Source organism: Mobula birostris, chromosome 3, assembly GCF_030028105.1.
Source record: "Mobula birostris isolate sMobBir1 chromosome 3, sMobBir1.hap1, whole genome shotgun sequence".
Taxonomy (NCBI): domain Eukaryota; kingdom Metazoa; phylum Chordata; class Chondrichthyes; order Myliobatiformes; family Myliobatidae; genus Mobula; species Mobula birostris.
This window is the reverse complement of record NC_092372.1, coordinates 56,197,623-56,225,185: the sequence shown is the minus strand read 5'-3', so window position 1 is coordinate 56,225,185 and position 27,563 is coordinate 56,197,623. Positions and strand designations below refer to the sequence as shown.

The following is a 27,563-nucleotide window of genomic DNA, read 5'->3' as shown; positions in this document are numbered from 1 at the left end:
GGAATGACGTAGAGTCTGGATAATGGGTGGAGGGATAATTTTAAGTTTATCCTCTTCAGATATATTTGAAAACTCTGAAAGCAATTTGCTGCAAGCTTTTGGTTAAGTATATCTGATGTAAGTACTGTATGGCTCAGGCAAACTAAAATGCAATAGAGGCTTCATGTTTGCATGAGACTTTGTAATCTGCATATGGACTGATTCTAACATCTGAAGTTTACTAAAACCAATGACATTTTCTCTTTCTTTCCTTACATTATTTAGGTATGTTTCTGATTGGACGCTTACACTTGTGCTTGATAGCCATAATGGAGTCTTGGTATATGAGAATAAAGTACTCTTTCCCCTCTCCTAGCCGGAATTGCTTTGTCCTCACCTAGCACCCTGACAGGCTCACATCCAGGAGATCATTCTTCATGATATCTGTCAAATTGAACAGGATTTCATCACCAAACAAATCTTCCCCTCCTCCCCACTGTTAGCATTCTGAAGTGAGCATTCCCATCACTGCTCCTTGGTCCACCAATCTTTCCCCTTCTGACTGCTCTTTCTCATGCAATTGCTGGACATGTACCATCTGCTTTTTTACCTCTTCCTTTCCTACCATTCAGGTTTCCAAACAGTCCCTCTGGATGAAGCAGTAATTCACTTCCACCACTTCCAATTTAGTGCATAGCATGTAGTGTCCTTATGTTGTCTTCTCTACAACAGAAAAAGCAAAAGCAGATTGTGTGACCACTTAGAAACACCTCGATTTTAGACTGCAAGAGTGATCCTGAACTTTCAGTCGCCTAACATTTTCAACCTTTGTCTTCAATTTTCCATTTGGACATATCCCCACTTCTTTTCCTCTCTGTTGCTCCAGGTACAATTATACCTGCCTCTTTCCATTAATTTCTTTCTTTGTTCTTCTGTCTATCGAATACTGATTTTTAAGCAATAGTTATCTACACAACTCTAGATTGTATTCAATCATAGAGATAAATATTCCTTTTATTTTGATGATGATTTTGTTTCTAACCAACATCTGCTGTTTGTCCCAGGTCTTGGTGAATTCAGTATAGTCGAAATCCATATGGTAACTGTCTGGTGGACAAGGAAAATAAAGAACATTTCCTCCAGTAAATTTGTCAAATATCCTCCTCTTTCCATTTACTCCTCCCCACCACTACTGTTCTACCAAAGTAGCCTGGAGCTACAGTCCTTTCCACCTGACACACAGCTAACCTGTCAATGAGTGTGTATACAGAAAACCAGCCTTCAATTCCCTTCCCCCTTCCTCAAATTGTATGATATTCTAGGAAACTGGATTGACAATTAACAGTGACAGTAACAATCCTTCCTTTACATTATTCAGTGACAGATTCCTAAAGTAGTTTTTATATTTGTTAAATAGACCAATTAACATTTGGAAATGTATTTTAAACCACATAATGATCTTTTTTATACATTAGTAAATTGTGAAAAGAAATACCTACAATGTAATTTTCAATTCTGTGTAATTATATCAGTAACAGTGAGTCACTGGAGACTGAAAACTGTAGGTATTAAATGATCAAAGGATATTAAATACTTTTTGTAACACTTCGAATCTGGTCATTACTAAAAATATGTGTAGGCCATATGTAGCAAATTTATTTGAGTACCTTTGCATGTTTGTCACTCAGTTTAAAACATTTTTTTAATGCTAAAGAGAGGTTGACATTTACTGGAACTATAATCAGTTTGACAATTCAAGGACAACGAATAAATATATCTGCTACAGGGCCAATGCTTTTAGTAAATTAATTCTCATTATCCTGAAATAAAGCGTAGAGGAAATAGCAAATGATATCAGATGAAACTCAGCGAATCCCTGCCTGATATTAGAGGTTGACCATACAGACTGTGTACTGAGCTATAAATCAGTTTGGTCCAGAAATTCAATCTAATAACACTCCTGTTTCAATTTTATGCAACAAAAATGACTTAAGAGTGAAACCTGATAATGACTATGTCAGGGTTATTTTGTTGCAAGCATGATTTTTGACCAGCATGGGCCACTTTTCCTCAATTGATGTGATTTTCTTAACATTCACACACAGGGTGAACTAGTTTTCCAGGCAAATGAGATCTATGGGACTTAGATCCAGCTGTTCCAGGAGCAGTCATTATTGGGTAGTCCTACAGCAACTAACTTACCAAATGCAGTGGTGAATTGGGAATGCTATAAAGTAAGTGCATTGTAAGGCCCATTTTTTTCAGAACCACCCACCCCTTAACAACTCAGTGTCCTCAGACCCAGCCCTGTGAGGTCAGCCCCAATCCTCCAAGGCCATCCAATATCCTGAAGCTCTGATTATTCCAGATCCACCAAGAACCTGATATAGATTAATTTTCAACTCACTGTTAACCCTCACCCTTCATCCTTGCTGAAATTTTCCCAAAGCTCAGGCAAAACCTTGCATAAGACCATTTTCCATGTCCCAATACCAGATCTTGATGATCTATATAAACTCGTCTCCAGGCTCCTGACTTCAGACATCAAACGTTCATCAACATCCTTGTTGTGGCTGTGCAACTACATATCAAAGAAGTAGAAGCATGCATGAGGGATATGGCCTTAACTGGTGTATTCACATAGGAGAGGGAGAGGGAGATCAAAGCGCAAACGTAAACAACAGATCAATACGTGTAGGTAAGTTATCAGTCCATACTTAGTGCTACAGGGAGCCATTGCTCTAAAAGAAATAAATCTATACATTACATTTCTTCCCCCTTTCCCTTCCATAAACAATATTTGAATAAGTGCTTTCAAGATAATGATCCATAACTTCACTAACGATTCAGTTTGTTGAATAGCGCGCTGTTTCTTTCAGGATAGCATCTCTGGACCTTTGTAGTGACATCAGGTTTGGCAGGTATCTCGTCAAAGACAACGTTCTCATCTTGCCTCTGGACCTGTGGACTTGCATCATGTTTGGCAGGTGTCTGGTTTGTTGTTGCATGAACAGCTTTCCAATACACAAAAAGGAAATTGTTCACCTTGTGCTGTAGAGAAATGCCCTACTTGCCCATAATTTTAATGGACCTTGAATATTTGGGTAAACCTTTCAGCTGACCCATTCATTGTTGGGTGATGAAAAGCTAACTTGAAATGTCTGATGCCATTTTTCTTCATGAATAGTCTGAATTCTTCTGACATGTATTGTGGTCCGTTGTCACTTACAATTTGTTCCAGTAAGTCTTCTCTGGTGAAGATAGTCCTCAGGGTGGAATAGTCTTTTCTGATGTGGTTGACTTCAGTGGTATGGCCTCTGGCCACTTCGAATGAGCATCCACAGCAATCAGAAACATTGACTCCATGAATGTCCCAGCAAATTCCATATGTACTCTTTGCCATAGTGATGATGGCCACGTTCACAGGTGTATTGGTACCTGTAGGGGTGCATTTTGAAATTTTTGGCATCCCAAAACAGCTTTTCTTTAAGTCTTCAATCAGCCTACCTATTCATGGCCATGATCTTGACTGTACCCAGCTGCCTTTCATGCAGATTCTCTAACATTCCGGTGCACAGTTTAGAGGAAACAACATCATGAGATCCACACATCAGCGTTCTTCGACTTACTAACGGTTGGTCTCGTCTCACTGCGAACTCTGGAAATGTAGGCCTACAATGACCTGGCCATCCTTGCATGGTGATGTCATAGACTTCTGACAACATTGGGTCATTCCTTATTTCTCTTTGTATTTCAGAATTTGTTAGCAGCGACATGTTCACCAATACTGTAGGGAACACATCTGCTGGGTCACAGAATGAAGACTTTTCTTCTTCAGTTGCCAACAGTGAAAGATGTGACAAGCCATCAGCATTGCTGTGTTGCTTGGTACACTTGCACTCTATTTCAGAAGAGTGGACTCCTAGGAACAGTACCCAACATTGTAGCCAGGTAGTAGACATCACTGAAATTCCCTTCCTAGGACTGAAGATGGACACAAGGGGCTGGTGATCTGTCACGAGCATAAAACTTTTGTCATAGAGGTAGTGGAACGTCTTTATTCTTCATGCTAGACTAAGGGCCTCTCGGTTGATCTGTGCATAGATGCTTTCTGTCCTCGTCAGTGATCTTGAAGCAATCAGATGTTCAGAACCAACTTTCATGATGTGTGACAAAACAGTACCAATGCCGTAAGAGAATGCATTGCACGCCAGTCTGTTGGGCAGGGATGGGTCATAATGGGTGAGCAGTTCATTGGATGTTATTAGTCTCTTGGTTTCCTTGAATGCTTTTTCACATCTTTCTGACCATTCCTACTTTGCTTCTGTCTGTAACAGTGTGTTCAATAGATGCAGTACTGTAGAAAGTTTGGGAGAATCCGGTGGTAGTAGTTTACAAGGGCGCAAGTATAACCTATGCCACAACACATTTTCCAGTTTGGGTGCCTATAGCACTGCTGCAGTCCTCTCTTGTGACTATAGTAAGCAATGCTTGTCAATGACATATCCACTATATGAGATTTCATTCTTGAAAACTCTTGTTTCACTCTCTTTGCACGCAGACCATACTCACTCTGCCTGGTAAGCACTCCACCAAAGTTCTGGAGGCACTCTTCATCATTCTTGTTGGTCATGATGACATTGTTTTCCTAGGATATCTTGGAGCACTTGGTCCAGTACTTTTTGCCAAATTGCTGGAACTGATGTGAAGCTAAGGACGAGACAATTATACTACAACAGTTCCTTGTGACTGTTGATGGTGAGGACCTTCTGTTTTACTCCTCAATCTCCATTTTCAGATGGGCTTGTGATTAGTTAATCTGTCAAAGATGCAAAAATGTCTTCTGATTGTGGCAGGGGATACTACACAGCATGCAGCACGGAGTTGATGCTGACTTTGAAATCCCCCACATATGTGAATGGCTCTGGCCTTCCCTTTCTTGATCACTGGGACAATGGGCATGGCTCAATCACTCTACTCAACCTTGGAGAGAATTTCAGATGCCTCCAAGCTCTGAAGCTCAGCTTCTACTTTAGGGTGCAGTGCAGAAGGCACTAGATGCACTTTAAGGAATCGTGGTGTTGCTGCTTCATTCAATTCAATTCTGGTTTTCATGTCTTTGAGTTTACCAATACACTTCTCAAACACCATCCCATTAGAATTAAGTAGCTGTGACGGTGTCTGGTTAGTGCGACCATTTGGGCTGTAGTTGCCTGTTGATGACACATTGAGAGCTTGGATTATGTACCAGTCAAGTTGGATTTTTCTCAACCATTCACATCCAAAAAACGCTGGCCCTCCAGTTTTCCACACATAAATCTCTGACTGCTGTGTTTGTCCTCCATAACATCACATGCATTTTCAGTTTGCCTCTCAGGAGACACATTTTCGCAAGTGTAGGTCTTTGGCGTAACTGAAGTCTTTTCTAATAGTAGTTTAGAAACCAGTGTGTTGTAGTCTATTATAGACAAAGCTGACCCTGTATCCAGCTCCATTTTCACTTACACCAAACATACCTATTGTGATTCAGATAATTTTGTGAACTGCTTCAGTAATACCATGCAGTTCTAGGCATGACAGCTCACCTTTGTCAGACTCTGTGTTGTCTGATTCTGTTTCACATTCATTCACTTTATATATTTATTTAGTTTTGTGTTTGAAACTTTTCACTCTGTCTATTATTTTCTCTTTGGTTGTACTTTTCGTCTGCCTTGTGCACTCTCTCTACTTGACCTTGTCTGTGACACTTTCTGCAAACTTTTCCTTTGAATTTGCATCATGACATTTTTGGCGTTTTGCTTCATTCATGGATATTTTATGCATTTCACATTCTAACCTATTTTTCTGCTTCATCCTTTGCTGGAGCCTCTAATGATATTGCAATGGTCAATGCCCATTCTAAAGTTATGTCTCTTTCTGACAGTGACCTCTTTTGAGTGCTGTAATTATGCATGTCACATACAAGCCTGTCCCTTAATACAATAGAAAGTCCATCTTTGAAGTCACAGTATTGGGAAAGTTTGCACAGTTCTGCAATGTATTCAGAAATAATTTAATCCTTTGACTGCTTTTTTTTGTAAAATAAGAACATAAGAAATAGGAGCAGGAGTAGGCCATCCGGCCTATCAAGCCTGCCCCGCCATTGAATAAGATCATGGCTGATCTGACCGTAAACTTAGCCCCATCTACCTGCCTTTTCCCCATAACCCTTAATCCCCCTACTGTGTAATAATCTATCTAACTGTATCTTAAATATATTTAGTGAGGAAGCCTCAACTGCTTCCCTGGGCAGAGAATTCTACAGATTCACCACTCCCTGGGAAAATCAGTTTCTCCTCATCTCTGTCCTAAATCTTATCTCCTGAATCTTCAGGCAATGTCCCCTAGTACTAGTCTCACCTACCAATGGAAACAACTTTCGTACTTCTATCTTATCCATCCCTTTCAAAATTTTGAATGTTTCTATAAGATCCCCTCTCATTCTTCTGAACTCCAGACAGTATAGTCCCAGGCGACTCAATCTCTCCTCATAGGTTAACCCTTTCATCCCTGGAATCAACCTGGTGAACCTCCTCTGCACTGTCTCCAAAGCCAGTATATACTTCCTAAAGTATGGAGACCAGACCTGCACACAGTACTCCAGGTCCGGCCTCACCAGTACCCTGTATAGTTGCAGTAAGACCTCCCTGCTCTTAAATTCGATCCCTCTAGCAATGTAGGCCAACATTCGATTTGCCTTCTTAATAACCTGTTGTACCTACAAGCCAACTTTTTGCGATTCATGAACAAGCACTCCCAAGTCCCTCTGCACAACAGCATGCTGCAACCTTTCACCATTTAACTAATAATCTGCTGTTCTATTATTCCTTTCAAAGTGGATGATCTCGCATTTACCAATGTTGTACTCCATCTGCCAGACCTTGGCCCACTTACTTAACCTATCTATATCCCTCTGCAGACTCTCCACATATTCTGTACAATTTGCTTTTCCACTCAGTTTAGTGTCATCAGCAAATTTTGCTACGCTACACTCAGTCCCCTTTTCCAAATCATCAATGTAAATGGTAAACAGCTGCAGGCAAAGCACCGACCCCACTCACCACTGACTGCCAAAGGGAGAAACACCCATTTATACCAACTCTCTGCCTTCTATTAGTTAACCAATCCACTATCCATTCCAATACACTTCCTCCAACTCCATGCATCTGTATCTTATTTATAAGTCTCCTGTGTGGCACCTTATCGAATGCCTTCTGGAAATCCAAGTATAACGACATCCACCTGTTCCCCTTTATCCACTGCACTCATTATGTCCTCAAAGAACTCCAATAAGTTTGTCAAACAGGACCTGCCTTTTCTGAATCCATACTGCGTCTGTCTAATGGAACCACCCCTTTCTAAATGTTTCGCTATTTCTTCCTTAATGACAGCTTCAAGCATTTACCCAACTACAGATGCAAAGCTAACTGGCCTATAGTTGCCCGTCTTTTGCCTACATCCTTTTTTAAAAAGCGGTGTGACATTTGCTGTCTTCCAAACTGCCAGGACCTGCCCAGAGTCTAGAGAGTTTTGATAAATGATTACCAATGCGTCCACTATAACCTCCGCCAATTCCCTCGGCACCCTGGGATGCATCCCATCAGGACCAGGGGACTTATCTACCTTCAGGCCCTCTAGTTTGCTCATCACTATCTCTTTCGTGACAGTGATTTCATCGAGGTCCTCACCTCCCATTTCGTCCACAACATCCTTCTTTGGCATATTAGACATGTCCTCCACCATGAAGACTGACACAAAATAGTCTTTCAATGCCTCAGCCATTTCCTTATCAACCAATATCAATTTCCCTTTCTCGTCTTCCAAGGGACCTACCTTGACTTTAGCCATCCTCTTCCACTTTATTTATTTATAAAAACTTTTGCTATCTGTTTTTATATTTTGTGCTAATTTACTTACATACTTTATCTTCCCTTTCCTTATTTCTTGTTTAGTTGTTCTTTGTTGCTTTTTAAAGTTTTCCCAATCCTCCAGTCTCCCACTACTCTTTAACACAAAATAATCTGCAGATGCTGGGGTCAAAGCAACACTTACCAGCGTGTTGTGAGTCCCACTACTCTGCATCTTTGTATAACTGAGCTTCTAATTTGATACTATCTTTTATTTCCTTAGTTATCCAAGGCTGGCTCTCCCCACACTTACTGTCCTTACTTTTGACTGGAATATACTTTTGTTGAGCACTGTGAAAAATCTCTTTGAAAGTATTCCACTGTTCCTCAGCTATCCCACCAAATAGCCTGTGCTCCCAAACCACATCAGCCAACTCATCCCTCATCACGTTGTAGTCTTCCTTGCTCAAGCATAATTTTAGATCTAACTATTTCATCCTCCATCTGTATGTGAAATTCACTCATACTATGATCACTCTTTCCAAGAGGATTCCTGACTACAAGATCAGTAATCTTACCTGTCTCATTGCACAGGACTAGATCAAAGATAGTATTTTCCCTTGTAGGTCCACTAACATGCTGCTCAAGAAAGCCATCATGCATGCATTCTATGAAGACCTCCTCGAGACTTCCTTGACCAACATAATTCACCCAATCTATGTAGAAGTTAAAATCCCCCATGACAATTGCCATTCTGTTCTTGCAAGCCTCAGTTATTTCTTGGTTAATTGCCTCTGCCACTGCAATATTTTTATTAGGTGGCCTATAGACCACACCCACCAGTGATTCTTTCCCTTTACTATTCTTAAACTCTACCCATATGGACTCAACATTCTGCTCTGTAGATCTTATATCGTCTCTCACAATCACCCTCTCATCCCTAATCAAGACCTCCTCTGCCTTTGTGCCGTATTACCCGATACCCTTGGATATTTAATTCCCAGTCATCTCCACCTTGCAACTAGGTTTCTGTAAAGGCCATTAAATCATGTGCCTTGGTACTGATCTGTGCCACCAGTTCACTAACTTTGTTTCTAATACTATGGGCATTTAGATAAAGTGCCTTTAATACTCTTTGTCCTTTTAGAATCTGGTGACCTATGCGATTTTTGCTTTTTACTTTTATGCACTCTACTCTTACTTTTTTCTTCACTAACTCTAGCTTTGATCTCTGCATCACTTCCCTCTTCTTTTCTGTGTGGATTCCCATCCCCCTGCCATATTAGTTTAAAACCTCCCCAACAGCACTAGCAAACAATCCCCCTAGGATATTGATCCCAGCCCTGTCCAGATGTAGACTGTAAATGTAAACTGTAAATCTCTCAGTGATTATCAGCAATTAGGGCGCAAGTGATTTTTAAAATTGTTAACAATTTTGTCGAAAATCTTGCTTGCTGGCTTCTCAAGAGCTATTAGGTTGCATAAGAGACTGTACATTCTAGGAAATATTAAGATAAGAAGTGTGCATAGGTTCTTTTCTTCATCCAAGTTGTTCGCCTTACAATACTGTTCAACCTTCTTGATATATGACTCCCAACTTTGATCAGCACTATCAAATTCATCAACTTTCCTGACTAAAGCCACCGCCATGTTATTTTCACTTTAACTTTGCTAGTTGTGCGTCTTTCACTGTGTACTATGCAGTTACTCATGTGTCCCTATATCAGCATCAGTGACAGCTTTCTCCATACTGTTTAACTCTTTCCTCTCACAGTCTCATCCCATAATTGTCCCATAACTGCCAATGCAGTCGGTGCGATTCTTTGACATTCAGGTTCGTACTTGTCACCGAATTGTTGTGTCTGTGCAACTACATAACAATTAACTAAAACCACGCATGCCGGAGATGGATTTAACTGGTGTACTCACACTGCAAAGAGAAAGAGAGAAAGTGAGCAAACGATCGATGCACATGCATAGACAACAGATAAACTGGCATAAGTAAGTTATTAGTCCATACGCAGTGCTAAGGGGAGTCATTGCTCTGAAAGAAATAGATCCACACATTATAATCCTCTCCATCACCCACACTTTCCTACCACATACTTTCCAGAGGCCAAACCTTTTTGCCCCACATTTACTGTGTTACATGCTCAAGGAGATCTGGTCTTTTTTTGTGAAAATGATGTAATGGTCTTTTGGAGGTCACCTGATGTGATTTTCCCGCCGTTGAGGTCATGTGATGACATGTGTCCTGTGACTATATAAGGGTCGACTCAGGTGACACAGTAGGTTTTTGAGTTTGTAGATTTCCAGGTAGAACGTGTTGTGCCTCCGTTTCTGTTGCGTGTTTGTTTTTGTGACGCAGTTTCATTTTTAAAACGGAAGCTGCGTTCTCTTACAAGATATTGCATTTGGATTGGAAATTTGTGGCTGGAAGTGCCAATTTACTCAATTCCGACAGTTTTGAAGGGACAGTGAAGAATTCGTCGAAGTGAAGGATCGAGAGAAGTCAGCATCATTTGGCATTTTAATAAAGAATCGACCTTATTGAGCCTTCGTTGGAGAGAACCTGCATTGAGATAACTTTTGCAATAGCGCAATGAATTTATGCACAAAGGCTCTCTCTCTCTAAAAGGAATTTAAGGTCAGTTGATTTAAACTGTTTATTTTCAGCATCGGGAATCCTGTGGACAGAACCGGCAGTAAAGGTGCGTCTGTGAAGAAATCCTTCTCCAGAGAAGTCTCTCCCAATTGAATCTGTAAAACTGTTGGATTTTCGAAGTTATCGCTTTAAGAACTATATCTGACTGTATCGCTTTAAGAACTATATCTGACTGTATCGCTTTAAGAACTGTTTTCGCATTTAACGCTTTAAGAGCCAGAGCCGAGTGGAGTTGATGAACGGCTGCGTACCTGTTTAACCTCCGGTTAAAGTTTTCCTTTGTGTTTTTTTTCCTTATCGCTTATATGTGTTTAATAAATGTTTGGTTGTTTTCATAAAACCTGTCTCGATTAATATTCATTGTTGCCGGTTACTTAACACCTGAAAGCTCCTGGAAATGGTCAAAGAACCAAGGGCCAAGCTGTCTCAAGGGCAATAGAAAATTGCAGTGTTCTCCTGAGAAACAAGATATCAGGAACACTAACATTCCCAGCATGCCAACTACAAATGAAATAGTCCCTGTGTGATATTTGATGAATTTCAACTGATTTTTTATGACAACTTATGTTTTCCACTATTATTTGAAGCAATCGTATATAGTTTTCAAAAATGTGCCTTATGTAGGTTTCCACAGATGTCAAAAGTAGATTTTCCTCTCGCAAATTTAATACAATTCTTTGTTCAACAGCAGTGCCTAGATCTCTGATCCCAACTTTAATTTACTTGTAGCATCTCATGCCTTAGCAATGGTTTACAATAGCTACTGATTCCTTATTCTTGTGCACCTCCTTAACAGGTTGTATCCCTTGTAATGCTTTTCTTAGACTGACCATTGGAATGGGTCCAAACACTTTTAAGTAGGCAGGAAATTAATGTCCGCGACTACACAGACAGTGGAACAAGTACTACCACACTGCTGTCTGGTTGGGAGTAACACTTTGGGGAACTATTTATGAGCACTCTATATTCTTACATTGTTGATCCACTCTATTTTTAATTGGTAAAGAAAACAAAATCCATCTGTAACGGAGTATGTAATAGAAGATAACCATTATTCTTTGCTCCTGAATAGTAAATGCAAAAGCTGTTGTGTCCATAGTACAGAGAACACTACAGCACAGTATAGGCCTTTCAGCCCATTACGTTGTGCCGACCTTTTTAACCTACTCTAACATCAGTCGAACCCTTCCCTCCCTGATAGCCCTCAATTGCTCTCATCTATGTGGCTCTCTAAGAGTCTCTAGAATACCCCTAATACAACTGTCTCTACCACCACCCTAGCAGCACAATCCACAATCTAATCACTCTCCATGAAGAAAACCTTCCTCTGACATCCCCATATACTTCCAATTATGCCCTTAAAATTATGCCCTCTTGTATTAGTCATTTCCACCCTCAGAAAAAGTGTTTGAGTGTTCTCTCTATCCATGCCTCTTATCATATTATACAACTCTATCAAGTCACCTCTTATACTTCTTCACTCTGAAGAGAAATGCCCTATCTGACTCTAAGTATCCTCATAGACATGCTCTCTAATCCAGGCAGCATCCTAGTATATCTCTTCTACATCCTCTCTTAAGTTTCCATGTTCTTCCTATAATGAGGACATAATATTCCATTAGTCGTCTTACCAGGGTTTTATAGAGTTTAATCTCATGTTCTCGATGTTTATTGCTTATTTATTATTATTATCACAGTATTTTCCTTTTTACTTTTTTTTTGTAATTGCAGTTTGTTGCCATTTGCATACTGGTTGTCTGCCCTGTTTGGTGCTGAATTTCATTGATTCTATTATTGTTAGTGGATTTATTGAGTATGCCCACAAGTAAGTGAATCTCACCATTGTATATGGTGACGTACATGAACTTTGATCATAAATTTACTTTGAACTTAGCAACATTACCTCACAGCTCTTGAACCCAGTGCTCTGACTAATGAAGGTCAACACACCCGATGCATTCTTAAATACTCTATCAATCTATGCGGTCATAAATCTACCATAAATCCCTAATCTGATGAAAATGAAATCACAGATTCCAACTTGATCATTGAATTGTTTTGCCAGACTAAAAGTGACCGTACGAATGTAGTATCCCCTTGTAAAAATTGTACCAATCCTGATTGCCTTAAATACTGAAATAAAATATATTCTTCTAAATTCTCAAAACCTCTGGTGTTTGAGGTAGAATCAGTAAATTTCATAGCAAAGCGAGATACTGTTAAAATGAGATACCAACATGTGTGGTCAGTGACACTTTGCTCTTTCTTTTGGACAGCTGTTTGGTTATGATGATGTGTATAATATATATTTGGAAATCACTAACAACCTTCAGATTTAGGAAAAGTAAAATATCTTGCCAATATGTTTAAAATATTTCAGAATTAATATTCAAATGTCTTTAATAGAATTCACAGCCCCCAAAACATCTTCAAATACTAGATCATTATTTTAAACCAAAAAAAAAGATAATTTAAATTACATATAGAAGCATTACCTGAATATTAGAACATATCTGTATCTCTGCACTAGAGGGGTGTGTGTGTGTGTGTGTGTGTGTGTGTGTGTGTGTGTGTGTGTGTGTCTATCTACTGCAGATGTAACACTAAACTGGAAAAATGCATTACTGTATGTGCCAGTTTCCAGCTAGCCTGTAATTTCATAGTTCTTTCTTTCATGCTTCAGCCTTATTAAGGCTGCAGCATAAACTGTTGATTTGTTAAGTGTAAATGTAACACAAACATACTTTCCATCATTTTTTCATTATATACCCTTCCAAGATATGCATAAAAAGGATTTCATGAACATAGAAGCTACTTCTTAACATCACTTCAAGAATATTTCTGTAATGTTCATAGAATGTTTGTTAAGTTGTTTTTTCCCACTATGTTCTTCTATGTTCAATATAATAGATGCAATTAAAATTTAGGAGCTACCATTAAGCAACAATTTGTTTGTTGCATATCTTTAAAAAAATGATTATTAGGTACATTAAGGAAAATGTAAGCATCTTTCCCAGACTGGGTCAAGAACTGGGCCGCTTTTCTCTTCTATTAATTCTCACTCAGACAGTTATAAATACAAAGTGTATTGGCACTTACATTGTAAACCTATCATCTAAGACCAAAGTATCATTCATTACAACATATTCCACAAATGGCTGATAGCTTCAGTAATTTCAGGAAACACTGCTGAACCTGTCTTTTAAAATTGGCACAGTTGGTACTTATAGGTCCATTAGTACTAATCACTTAATATTGTGTTATACCCGTACTATGGAAATCCATGTCTTCTATTTTCTGCCTGGTGCTGTCAATATTTAAATAGCTACCATTAAATAAATCCCTTGTTGTCCATTAGCATATAAAAGTACTGTCATTTGTTACATTTAAAAATCATGGGTGCTAGAAAAAATAGATGTTATACTCTCTTCATGTTTTGTGGGAAATATTGTATAGGAATTGCAGCATCAATTAAACATGCAAAATATGCTTTGCAACAAAGGAAAGCTTAAGTACTTGAAAAGGAAAATTGATTAATTTCCTCAATTATAATCAGCATATCTTCTACATAGTTAGGTTTTAGGCTATTTTGGAAAATCAATATGATTATCTATTAGAAATCTTGATGATTTGTATTGCAAAAGGAATTTTTTCTTGTGCTAAACACTTCTACAATGATGACTTTTTAAAATTAGGATGAATGGGAGCTAGCTGAAGGGAATTAACTGAGACATACTAACCTAGAAATTCTGTCACACAGGTCAAAAAGATCCTAATTTGGCAAGCAGGAGTTTTATCTTATTCAATTACAGTATTTGATGTAAGTATTACTAGAAAACTCAGGATGTTTTACCTGCCTCAAATAACTCTCATAAAGACTGATATGAGCCACTGTAATTCATTTGATGCAGATACTCTGAATTGGAGAGTAGAATGTAGACTAGTAACACTAAAGCAATTGCCGTGTATTTCTAAGTCAGGGTCATGTGTGACTTAGAGGTCTCTTGCAGCGCTCCCATGCAGCAGCTGCCCTTGTTCTTCAGTGGTGTAAAATTCATGGAGTTCTTGCAGTGGATATTGTCAGTGGTGTCGGGAATGGGTTATTTGGACAGAAGATTGGGTATTAATTAAATGTATGCACTTGGAACACTTCGCGCTGCATAAGTGCATTGGAGAGCTGCTCATCTAGAGAACTTGAGAGAATCCCATTACACTCCTGACTTGGACCTTATGAATGGTAGATAGTCTTTTAGTTCAAGCCTACAGTTTTTTTTCTTGCAGTTGAGTGGCTAGTTCAATTAAGTTTAAGGGCATAAGATATAGGAGAAGAATTAATCCATTTGGCCCATTGAGTCTACTCTGTCATTCAATCACACCAGATTTAATTTTTCCTCTTAAACTAATTCTGCCTTCTCCCTATAACCTTTGACACCCTTACTTATCAAAAAGCCCATGAACCTCTGCTTTAAATATACCCAATGGCATGGTGTCCACAGCCGTCTGTGGCAATAAATTCCATAGATTTATGACTCTCTGGCTGAAGAAATTCCTCCTCATCTCTGTTCTAAAGAGATGTCTTGTATTCCTAGACTCTTCCACAAGAGGAAACATGCTCTTCACATCCACTCAATTAAATATTCAATGGGATCACCCCCCCACCCCAATTCTAACAAAGTCTAGTGAGTACAGGCCCAGAGGTAACAAATGCTCCTCATACCTTAACCCTTACGTTCATGGGATTATTCTCGTAAACCTCTGGACCATCTTCAGTGCTCGCACATCTCTTAGAAGTAGGGCCCAAAACTGCTCACAATACTCCGAGTGCAATCTGACCAATGCCTTATAAAGCCTCAGCATTTCATCCTTGCTTTTATATACTAGTCCTCTGGAAATTAATGCTAACGGTGTATTTGCCTTCCTTACTACCAAATCAATCTCCAAGTTAACAATTAGCGAATCCACTAGAACTCCGAACTCCCTTTGAATCTCCAATCTCTGGCCTATAATTTCCTGTCATTCGCTTCATTCCCTTCTTAAAGACTGGAGTCAGGTTTGCTAGTTTCTGGTGCCATTATAGAACCATTCCAGAATCTAGTGGTTCTTAAAAATTCACTGCTAAAGCCTCCACAATCTCTACAGCTCCTCTTTCAAGATACTGGGATCTAGTCCACCTGGTCTAGCTACCTTCAGACCTTACAGCTTTCATACCTTCTTGGTAATACCAATTACGTCCACTCCTGCCCCCCGTCACTCTCAAATTTCTGGCATAGTGCTGGTGCCTTCCCACTTCTTTTCTATATTGTATGTCCTGCCTTTTGCTTTTATGCAGTCTTTGACATTTCTTGTCAGCCACAGTTGCCTCATTCTCCCTTTCGGATGCTTCTACTTTAGGATGAACTGATCCCTCATCTTCCGAATCATTCCCAGAAACTCCAGCCATTGCTGCTCTGCCATCATCCAATCAACTTTGACCAGCTTCTCTTTCACGCCTCTGTAGTTCTCTTTACTCCACAGTAATACCGATACAGCTGATTTCATCTTCGCCCTCTCTAACTGCAGGGTGAATTGTGTCATATTATGATCACTGCTTCTAAGGGTTCCTTTACCTTAAATTCCTAATCACATTTGTTTCATTACACAGCACCAAATTCAGAAATTATGGTCAATATTTATCTCTGTATATTAGATGGCAGGGGTCTTGGCAAAGATAAAATCACTGAATGTTAAGAGGAGGGAGTGATGTTTTGTAACCTATTATTACTTGGCACTTTAAAATAGAAATATCATTTGATATCGAAATGCCCTTATCTGAATACTCTAAAGACATACCCAAACATTGTACATAGAACTGAACACAATTCTAAACAGACGTTCCAGAGCTGACCAACTGCAACTGATGTCACTCTAACTGGTACAGACTTTCTGATGATTTTCATTTACATTAATTTTAACAAGGCTCTAATGCCGTACTCCATCAAATTCTATCTGACTTTCAGGGCTGTCCCTCTCACCTCAGTTCTGGAGTTAATTTCTTCATAAGCTATCATATGCTATGTGTACTACTGTGCTTTACACACTACTTTGAAGAAACACTGTCATGTTTCTGTATACGTTCTATGGAAATAGTTAAATGATAATAAACCTAACTTGACTTGACTTCTTTGTCAAGTAGATCTGGAGCTGAGTATCCCTGGCTAAAGTACACTGGGCATCCAATTGACAGAAGTACCAGAAAGAAGAAACGCACATTGGTAAAATTATATTCAATGTTAATGACCCATGTCAAGATTATGTGCATGTAATTATATAAAAGGAAATAATATGTCAGCAAAGTTAAGTTTTCTAAGCAGCAACATGTGCAGATGCAGGACACAAATTAGGAGAACAGAAACCAACAGGGGAAGGGGGAGAGGGAAGGGGAAGGGAGGGGGAGAGGGGATTGGGAGAGGGGGTTGGGAGGGGGAAGGGAGAGGGGGAAGGGGGTGTGGGAGAGGGGAGGGGGAGGGGTGGGAGAGACGGGTGGGAGGGGGGGTGGGAGAGAGGGGTGGGAGAGAGGGGTGGGAGAGGGGAGAGGACAAATTTCTTGTTTAATTGTTAGGTAAATAATGTATCCAATAATTATGTAGTTACAAATCAAGTTGAAGTTTTAAAGATCACTAAGGAGACAATGGTAATTCATGGGATCCTACCATAATAGATATTTCCACCCACAGATATTAATTAAAATACATTTGAATTACCCAAAATAATCTGAAGCTCATAACAAAATAATAGTACAAACATTGCAAATGATTATTTTCAGTACAAAGAATTTTGAGGTCCTGTAAGTATTTAACTTCCTATAAACTTTTGTTGTGTGTGTGCTTTCTTAATCTTTTGTACTTATTTTATTGAAACCTTTCCTTAAACTTTCCATGATTCATAAATGTATCTTTGTCCTCATAGAAAATACAGAGAATATGCATACCCTACATTTATGAAGTTCTCAATGTGTTATGAATTTGCCAACAAATAAAATCAAGCTTCGCAAGACTCAAAATTGCAGATTCATGGCAATTTTGTAAACAATGTTAAGTATATTTCTTCTCATCCAGCCCAATCACCACAGTGCATGGCACCAAAACTTGATATCATTCAATAACAGCAGCAACTGTACATTCTATGGGACAATACAACTCAATCATTAGTGCAGTATACAGAAACATGCAAGCAAATGAACAGTCAGGTTGCACTAATAGTAAAGACATAAATAAGCAGGTAACCAACTAATATAATATTAACAGTGGAATGGACTTTGGTTTGAACAGAGGGAGAATTCTCTTGTTTGTTTAAGATTGATTCCATGGAACTTATTGTGTGCATCCAAGAGAATAGATGAATTTCAGCTTTATTGCATATGCTAAACGTGCACTCCAATTCAATGTACCCCAGAGTAAATTGTGTTAGCAATCGTACCAAATGAAATTGAAACAATCACAGATTTAGACCAGCCATTTACAAGTTGTCAACCAGGCTAACAAATTATCCTAGTATCAAGTCATGTTGATAAGTGCCATATGAATGTTGGAAGTCCTCCCAACATAATAAGGTTCCCAGATTAAGCAAATGACTGCTATTTACCATTCTCTAATAAATCATCCATAAGTTATGGTAAAATGCATTAAAAGGCCACTTATTTGGCAACAAGACAATTCACTAGGCAACCACTAAACTCACTGGAGAGTGCTCACACCCCTCCTGAACAGCTAAGACTGTACTCTTGAAGAGTGTTGTTTGTTTCAGAGGTCCAGTGTCCAAGTAGTCCACCTACTGTCCAGTTTGTCCATCACTTCGCACCATCCTTCAACCTGAGCATATTTTGCCTGAATAAAGGGTATGAAGCAAATAATCTTTTAATTCTAAATTTATAATATAAAAGATGGTTAACATAGAGGGGAGGGGCAGCTGCTTATTGGGTAGTGGTGATAATTTTTTTTATTTATTCATTTACGAGATGTGGGCATCGCCAGCTAAGCCAGCATTTATTGCCCATTCCTAGTTGCCCTTGAGAAGGTGGTGGTGGACTTCTTCAACCGCTGTAGTCCCTGAGCTGTTGGTACACCCAAAGTGCCGTCAGGCAGGGAATTCCATGATTTTGACCCAGCGACAATGAAGGAACGGTGATATGTTTCCAAATCAGGATGGTGAGTGACTTGGAGGAGGATTTCCAAGTGGTGGTGTTCCCAGGTATCTGCTGTTCTTGTCTTTTTAGATGTTAGTGGTCTTGGGTCTGGAAGGTGCTGCCTTTGGAACTTTACTGTGTTATTGCAGTGCATCTTGGAGATAGTACACACTGTTCAGTTTCACGTTAATGGTAACTCCCACAATGTTGATAGTAGGGGATTCAGTGATGGTGATGCCACTGAATGTCAAGGGATGATGCTTAGAGTCTCGCTTGTTGGAGATGGTCATTGCCTGGCACTTGTGTGGCTCGAATGTTATCTACCACTTGTCAGCCCAGGCCAGGATATTGGCCAGGTCCTGCTGCATGGGCATGAGCTGCTTCACTATCTGAGGAGTCATGAATGGTGCAGAATATTATGCAATCATCTGCAAACATCCCCAGTTCCGACCTTATGACAGAAGAAAGGTCATTGATGAAGCAGCTGAAGATGGTTGGTCCGAGTACATTTTCCTGAGGAACTTCTACAGTGATGTCCTGAGAATGAAATGATTGACCTCCAACCACCACAACCACCTTCCTTTGTGTCGGGTATGATTCCAACCACTGGAGGGTTTTCCCCCAACTCCTACTGATTCCATTTTAATTAGGGCACCTTGATGCCATATTCCGTCAATTGTTGTCTTGAGCTGAGGGCTATTTCTCTCACCTCACCTCTGCTATTTAGCTCTTTTTTCCATGGTTCGACTGGTCTTGTTTCTTGCGTACAGGACATACCTGGGCAATTTTCCATATTGCCGGGTAGATACCGGTGTTGTAGCTGTACTGGAACAGCTTGGCTAACGGCGCAGCAAGTTTTGGAGCACAAATCTTCAGGAATATTGCCAGGATTTTGTCTCTGCCCATAGCCTTTGCAGTATCCAGTGCTTTTGGCCATTTTTTGATATCATGTGGAGTGAATTGGATTGGCTGCATACTGACATATGGGATACTGGGGACTTCAAGAGGAGGCCAAGCTGGATCACCTACACAGCATTTCTGACTGAAGATTGTTGCAAATGCCTCAGCCTCATCTTTTACATGGGTGTGCTGGCTCCTCTGCTATTGAGGAAAGGAATATTTGTGGAGCCTCCTCCTCCAGTGAGTTGTTTGATTGTTCACCACCATTCACGGCCTGATGTGGCAAAACTACAAAGCTTAGATCTGATCTATAAGTGGTGGGAACACTTAACTCTGTCAATCACTTGTTGCTTATGGTATTTGGCATGCAAGTAGTCCTGTATTGTGGCTTCACCAGGTGATGCCTCATATTGAGGTATGTCTGGTGTTGTTCTCGGCATGCCCTCCTGCACTCTTCATAAGTGTGTGTGTGTGTGTGTGTGTGTGTGTGTGTGTGTGTGTGTGCGTGCATATGCATATGAGATGAAGAAAGAGACCACTGTTACATACAATTTGGGTACCCTGGTCAAATTTTCTGTTACTGCGAATAGTTAAGTGAGTAGAAGATGACCTGATTTCCAAAAGTCATAAAGTTAAAGATGAAACCTTCTTTTTCAACATTTTAAGCAAGATCGGTGTATTATTTTTGTTTTGTACAACTTTAGAGTGAAAAAAAGGAGCACCATGCAGAAGTTTGGATACCAAAGATAACAGATAAAGAGCTCTCAGATAACATTAACCAAGGTCTCAGACCTTAATTAGCTTGTTAGAGCTATGACTTGTTCACAGTCACCGTTAGTAAAGGCCTGGTGATGCAAATTTCAAAGCTTTATAAATACCTTGACTCCTCAAACCTTGTCCCAACAATCAGCAGCCATGGGCTCCTCGAAGCAACTGCCTAACACTCTGAAAATTAAAATAAATGATGCCCACAAAGCAGGAGAAGGCTATAAGAAGATAGCAAAGCATTTTCAGGTAGCTGTTTCCTCAGTTCATAATGTAATTAAGAAATGGCAGTTAACAGGTACGGTGGAGGTCAAGTTGAGGTCTGGAAGACCAAAAAGACTTTCTGAGAGAACTGCTCATAGGATTGCTAGAAAGGCAAATCAAAACCCCCGTTTGACTGCAAAAGACCTTCAGGAAGATTTAGCAGACTCTGGAGTGGTGGTGCACGGTTCTACTGTGCAGCAACACCTGCACAAATATGACCTTCATGGAAGAGTCATCAGAAGAAAACCTTTCCTGCATCCTCACCACAAAATTCAGTGTCAGAAGTTTGCAAAGGAACATCTAAACAAGTCTGATGCATTTTGGAAACAAGTCCTGTGGACTGATGAAGTTAAAATAGAACTTTTTGGCCGCAATGAGCAAAGGTATGTTTGGAGAAAAAAGGGTGCAGAATTTCATGAAAAGAACACCTCTCCAACTGTTAAGCACGGGGGTGGATCGATCATGCTTTGGGCTTGTGTTGCAGCCAATGACACAGGGAACATTTCACTGGTAGAGGGAAGAATTAATTCAATTAAATACCAGCAAATTCTGGAAGCAAACATCACACCGTTTGCAAAGAAGCTGAAGATGAAAAGAGGATGGCTTCTACAACAGGATAATGATCCTAAACACACCTCAAAATCCACAATGGACTACTTCAAGAGGCGCAAGCTGAAGGTTTTGCCATGGCCCTCACAGTCCCCTGACCTAAACGTCATCGAGAATCTGTGGGTTGACCTCAAAAGAGCAGTGCATGCAAGACGGCCCCAAGAACCTTACAGAACTAGAAGCCTTTTGCAAGGAAGAATGGGCGAAAATCCCCCAAACAAGAATTGAAAGACTCTTAGCTGGCTACAGAAAGCGTTTACAAGTTGTGATACTTGCTAAAGGGGATGTTACTAAGTACTGACCATGCAAGGTACCCAAACTTTTGCTTCGGGCCCTTTTCCTTTTTTGTTACTTTGAAACTGTAAAAGATGGAAATAGAAAAAGTAATCTTGCTTAAAATATTGAAGAAATGTGTCATCTTTAACTTTATGCCTTTTGGAAATCAGGTCATCTTTTACTCGTTTAGCTATTCACAGTAACAGAAATTTTGACCAGGGGTGCACAAACTTCTGCATGTCACTGTATATAGTGACACCATGCTGTTTCCTCTTTCCTCCCCCCCCCCCCCCCACCGCCCCACTCCTCCCAAACCCATGTATTGCCTGATGAGTTTTCCTCCTGGATCATCTCACTTACTAGCATTTGAATGTCCCTCTCAGAGCACGTAGCTGTAACTTCAATGCCCTCTTTCCACTATTAGTCATAGTCATACTTTATTGATCCCGGGGGAAATTGGTTTTCGTTACAGTTGCACCATAAATAATAAACAGTAATTATAACTGTAATGTGTCACTATACACACACATACACGTATGCACCATTGCCACTACTTCCCAATAAGCAGCAGACCCTCCCCGCTCTGTTAACCATCATTTAGATGATAAATTTAGGATCAGAAGATTTTTTTGCTGCCAGGCGGTGCATGTCTTTAAAGGCTGATTTTCTTCTCTGACTGCCACACAATAAGGTGGAGGCAGCTGTAATGAAATGGGAGTACTCTAATGGTATCAATGCAGGTCACGATTTAATACATCGTTTTGGGTGGAAACCATACTAATGCTATTGCACACAATTTCACAAACCTTTTAGCTGTACATGTTTAGCTCACCAAAAATTATGAATTCCAATTTCTAGGTATTCTTCTTTGCCTGTTGTGAAAAGGAATCATGTTACCATCCGATTTTGTCAACAATTACATATGAATTCTCAATAAAGTTAATAGCAAATAATGAGTTCAATTTATCCAAGAAATACACGTAATGTTAGCATCAATAAAACCAAGTGGTCATAGCACAAATAGAAATGGAAATATATTTTAAATTACAACACACATTCAATTTCAGCTCCCTTCAATCATAATTGTTTAGAATATTAACATATTTTATTATCTTGTAATAAATAAAGCAATATAGCTTCAAAAGAGGTTGCAAGTTTTGCAATGTCATTTATAATTAATATCATTTTCAGCTCTTGTGAAAGCACAACAGGAACTTACAGTTATTTTGTGAATTAGGTCAGTTCTGCCTTTTAGGAATGGTGATGTTTTGCAACTGACCCTTTTTCTGTTTTAAAGGTCAGCATTTAGAATTAAATACACTAAAGGCACCCATAGCATATTACCAACACTGCTTTTTAACTGCTTCAGCATAAGATTATATTTTATCGAAAATATAACTAATATAATTTCTTGGACTATTAATGCAACTAAAATCAATGTTAAAAGCAATGCTGCAGTTGCATTTTATGCAATGGATGCCATAATTTTCAGAGCCCATCTCAGGCAATATTTTTGGAATAATTGTAGATATTTTTCATCAAGTTTCAAAATCTAATATCACTTACAGCAGAAAAATCCCACCTCAGTCATTGTGAACATTAATATTTAGACTGCATAGACCAAAATTACATTCAGATATAACTCTTGTACTCTGCCACCTTTTGCTTAAAAATCTATTCTGGCATAATTTTCTTGTACTATGTCTCCCTAGCTATTACCTGCTTACGCAATTGTCAAGTTTCTATAAACATTTTATGGATTTTCAGGCTCCTGCGGTTCAGGATTTTGCTGGTAATTGCTGAGAGTACCAGCAGAACTGTAGGCATTTATCTTTCTAAATGACAGCAAGTCTATCCTGTATTTCTAAGCATGTGTAGTTAAAAATGGATGAACTGAAGTTACTGATTTTTGGCATTGTTTTTCAATCAGCTCTTTCACTGGGTTCTGCACGGAATCCAATCTGTTGAGATTTGACAGGACTTATGGTGAGGAATAAGCTCTTAGAACTTGAACTGGAAGGATCTAGTTCAGGGTTAGAGCTTCTATTTATTTCAAGGGGATTTTTGGGCTGCAGGTAGAAAGTAAGTATAGCAGTCACATTTTAATGTTTCTTTTAGTATTTAAATCCTGTCCTGATAAAAGGTCTCGGCCTGAAAGATTGACAGCATATTCTTCTCCATAGATGCACCTGACCTGCTGAGTTCCTCCAGCATTTTGTATGGCTTACTCCGGATTTCCAGCATTAATAGTGTGTTTTTAAAAAAATATTTAGATGTGCTTTAAATAATATTCAGAACCAATTAATGCCTTAACAGCAGACAGAGCTTGGGCTGGCTCTGTAATCAAGGAAGAAAAAGCTAGTCATTTAGAAAAGTTAAGTGTAATCAAACTAAATCAAAATTATTTATGGAAGATAAATCCTGTTTGACAAATTGGCTCGAGTTCGTTGAAGATATGACAAGAACAATTAATACAGGGGAATCCGTAAACAGAAGTGTAACAAAAACAGAAATGCTGGAGAACCACAGCCAGGCAATTAAGTAGCATCAGCAGAAAAGGAAACTGTTAACTATGTGTGTCACCAACCCTTCTTCAAAACTGACCTGAAGCATTAACTGGTTTCACTTTCCATAGAAATTGCTGGACCAGCTGAGCTCTTCCTTGTTTCTGCTTTTGCTTCAGATCCATTATCTGTGTTTGTTTTCATGTAGATGTAGTGCACTTGGATCGTTAGAAGGCATTTGTCAAGGGGCGCATGGGAGGCTGATGCATAAGATAAAACTCATAGTATTGGGAGTAGTATGTTAGTATGGATTGAAGACTGGTGGGAAGACAGAGTTGATACAAACAAGTTTGTTTTGTCAGGCTGATAGCTAGTGAAGTGCTCCATGTTATGACGAGGATATTTAAATTCTACAATGTGATATAGATATGTTAAGTGAGTGGGCAAAAAATTGGTAAATGGGAAAATGTGAAGCCATGCACTTTGATAACAGAAATTTAAAAGCAAACTATTTCTGAATGCAGAATGATTGCAGATGAACAAAGTACAGAGGAGTCTAAGCATTCTGGTACACAAGTGGCAAGAGGTTAACAGGTAGGTACAATGTGGTTATAAAATATTGGATATTTGTCTTAATTAGGAGAGGGTTGGAGTTTAGAAATAGGGAAATTTTGTTACAATTGTACAGGGTCGTGTTAAGGTTGCACCTGTGGTATTGTGCAGTTTTGTTTGCTTTAGTCAAGAAAAGATATATTGGCTTTGGAGGCAGTCCAGATGAAATGCCCAGATAAACAACATTTCCTATAATGAACAATAAAAATTAGATCGACATTCTTTTGAATTTAAAAGAATGAGAGGTAATCTTATTGAAAAGCACTAAATCCTGAGGGACCATAGAGGGTACAGGTCAAGATATATACACTATTGGGAGAACCTTGAATGAAGGAACATACTTACAATAATAGGAAGCAGTCATTTGAAACAGAGGTGTCAAGAAAACTCTTCTTGCAGAAGGTGGTAAACCTGTGGAATCCTCTGCCTCGGGGGATGTACAGGTTAGATCATTAGATACATTTGTGAAAAATCAGGAAGTGGAGAGCAATGAGGAAATGGTAAAGAACAGGCAAAAGGCTGTATTAGATCAGTCATGTCTGTATTGAATGGTGGTGTAGAGTGGCTAATTCCTATTTTCTAACACTCCCATGGGGCAATTGCTTGGCTGCAACTTTTCTACTGAGTACTTTTGAAGATCTAGTGTCGCTGAGGGATCTAACTGATAAATTCAGGATACTTCAAGCCAGTGGAATAGACTATCTGCATCTGGATCAAATAAGTGAGGGACTACGTGACTGAGGTTGCCGATTGTTTACAGATGATAGAAATGCTTAAAGTGAGTATAGCTTTGAAAGCACAAGTGAAGACAAAAAAAATGACAAAGACTACTTTCCATTGACACTGAGATTACTCAGTTTTTTTTTTAACAAATATATCCCAGGATAGGTTCTGATGGATCCCTGCACATTTTCATTTGCAGTACGCACTGTGATTTAGCATTCACGATGAATCTGGTTGAACGAATTAGGTTCAATTGGTACCACAGAGGTTAAATTATCAGACTGGTATTCCAGAAACCTGAATTAGTAATCCAGAGACTCAGATTTTAATCCCACCATGGCAAATGGATAAATTCAATTCAGTTAACAATTAGGGCATTTGGGGGAAGGTGTTTTTTTAAAAAAGCATGTCCTTGTAAAGATGGCCCTAGAGAACCATCATATTATCATATATATTAAAAAAACATTAAGTTTGTGAAGTTACTTGGAGGAGGAAATCTGCCATGCTTATCTGGTCTGGTCTATCCGTGACTCTGAATCTATATCATGCGTTTAACTCTTAAATCCGATTTGAACTCGCTTAGCAAACTATCCAGCTATACAATTACCAGTGCATTTAAACTGAGAAGGAATAAAAGCAACATAATAATCAAACATGATGAAGTTACTCCCAGTTCAGTTAATCATGAAAACTAATTAATTAACTGCCTGTTACGTCACTGGCGTTTAGGCCAGCAATGATGGTCTTCCACCTCTGTCTGTCTTTGGCCACATAGAAGGAAACTTCATTGCTGTTTATGTAACAGTCAGAGTTGTTAGCCCTGATCTGAGTCCCTGAACCTGGAGGACCAGTGAACCGCTTTTAGTCTGGCCTCTACACTTTGACCTGTTTGGCATGGGTGACCCTACCAAGAGCCAAAGTACAAGGCTCATTGAGGAATGCAAGCCTCCAAATCCTACGACAAGATTGTGGTCCCCTAGGAGGTGATTGTTAGCTCACAGACATCCGGGGACTCAGGTCTACATTACCAGAGCTGCCACAAATGCTAGCCAACTAAAAGCATCACACAAGATGCAAGAGGAACTCAGCGGACCAGGCACCATCTTTGGAGGCAAATGGACAGTTAAATGCTTTGGGTTGAATTTCAAGATTTAGAAACATGCAGAAAAGTGGCCAGTAACACTCATGCTGCAGATGTGCCAAGTAATGGCCATTTCCAGCAAGAGAGAATCTAACCACCCACCAATGGTATTAATATCACTGAATTCTTTGTAATTGAATTTCTGGGATGACCATTAACCAGATACTCAACTGGATCAGCCTCATAAGTACGGTGGCTACAAGAGTAGGTCAGAGATTGGGTATTTTGTAGCAAGTGGTTCATACAGGGAAATGCACCTTTCATCTTTCTCTAGCCTGTTGGCCACATTGTCAGGTATCACTTCATGCTGATCCTACAGGTGACTCATCAGGTGCTGATGCTCTTTCCCAAACTTACTAATCATACTTCATGCATTCTCATCTAATTCATTTGTATATATTACAAACAACAAAGATTCAAGCACAAATCCTTGCAGTGTACTACTTATCACAGACTTCCAGTCGGAAAAAAGTACGTCTACCCCCTGCTGCCTAATACACAGCAACTTCTGTGTGCAGTTAAGCAAAACACTTTGGATCCCGATTGCTTTAACCTTCTGGAACAGCCTAGGATTTTGTCAGAAACCTTACTAAAGTCCATGTAAACCACATCTATTGCAATAACATGGTGACAAAGAAGTGGTATAAAATACCCAAAATAGTGGTCTCTGGCCTAGAAGTTAATCCACAGCTATTTTTAGCTGGTACAGATCCCACTGCAGCAGCTTTGATAATGCTCCTTGCTGTCCACTGCACCACACAATCCTAGTGCCATCCACAAATTTGCTGATCCAGCTTACCACATTATCATCCAGATCGTTGATACAGATGACAAACAACAATGGACTCAACACACCATTAGTCAAAGGATTCCAGTCAGAGAGACAACTATCTACTATCACTCTCCAGCTTCTCCCGCTAAGCCAATCTTGAGTGCAATTTACTACTTCATCCTGGATGCCAAGCGACTGAATCTTCTTGACCAACCTCCCATGTGGGACTTTGTTAAAAGCCTTGCTAAAGTCCATGAAGACAATATCTACTGATTTTCTTCATCAACTTTCCTGGTAATCTCCTTG

At 39.4% G+C, this 27,563-nt stretch overlaps 1 protein-coding gene across 6 annotated transcripts in view; it reads right to left on the bottom strand.

Moving 5' to 3' along the window:
• LOC140194593 (zeta-sarcoglycan) overlaps positions 1-27,563 on the bottom strand; it is a 971,547-nt gene that overhangs the window by 789,615 nt on the left and 154,369 nt on the right. For 3 of the 6 annotated variants that reach the window (XM_072251818.1, XM_072251819.1, XM_072251821.1), the window contains one exon: positions 22,312-22,377. The exons of 1 other annotated variant lie outside the window; for it this stretch is intronic. The gene's annotated coding sequence lies outside the window, so the exon portion shown is untranslated. The remainder of the gene's footprint in view (positions 1-22,311; positions 22,378-27,563) is intronic. 2 more of the 6 variants (XM_072251820.1, XM_072251822.1) reach the window with 1 other exon arrangement.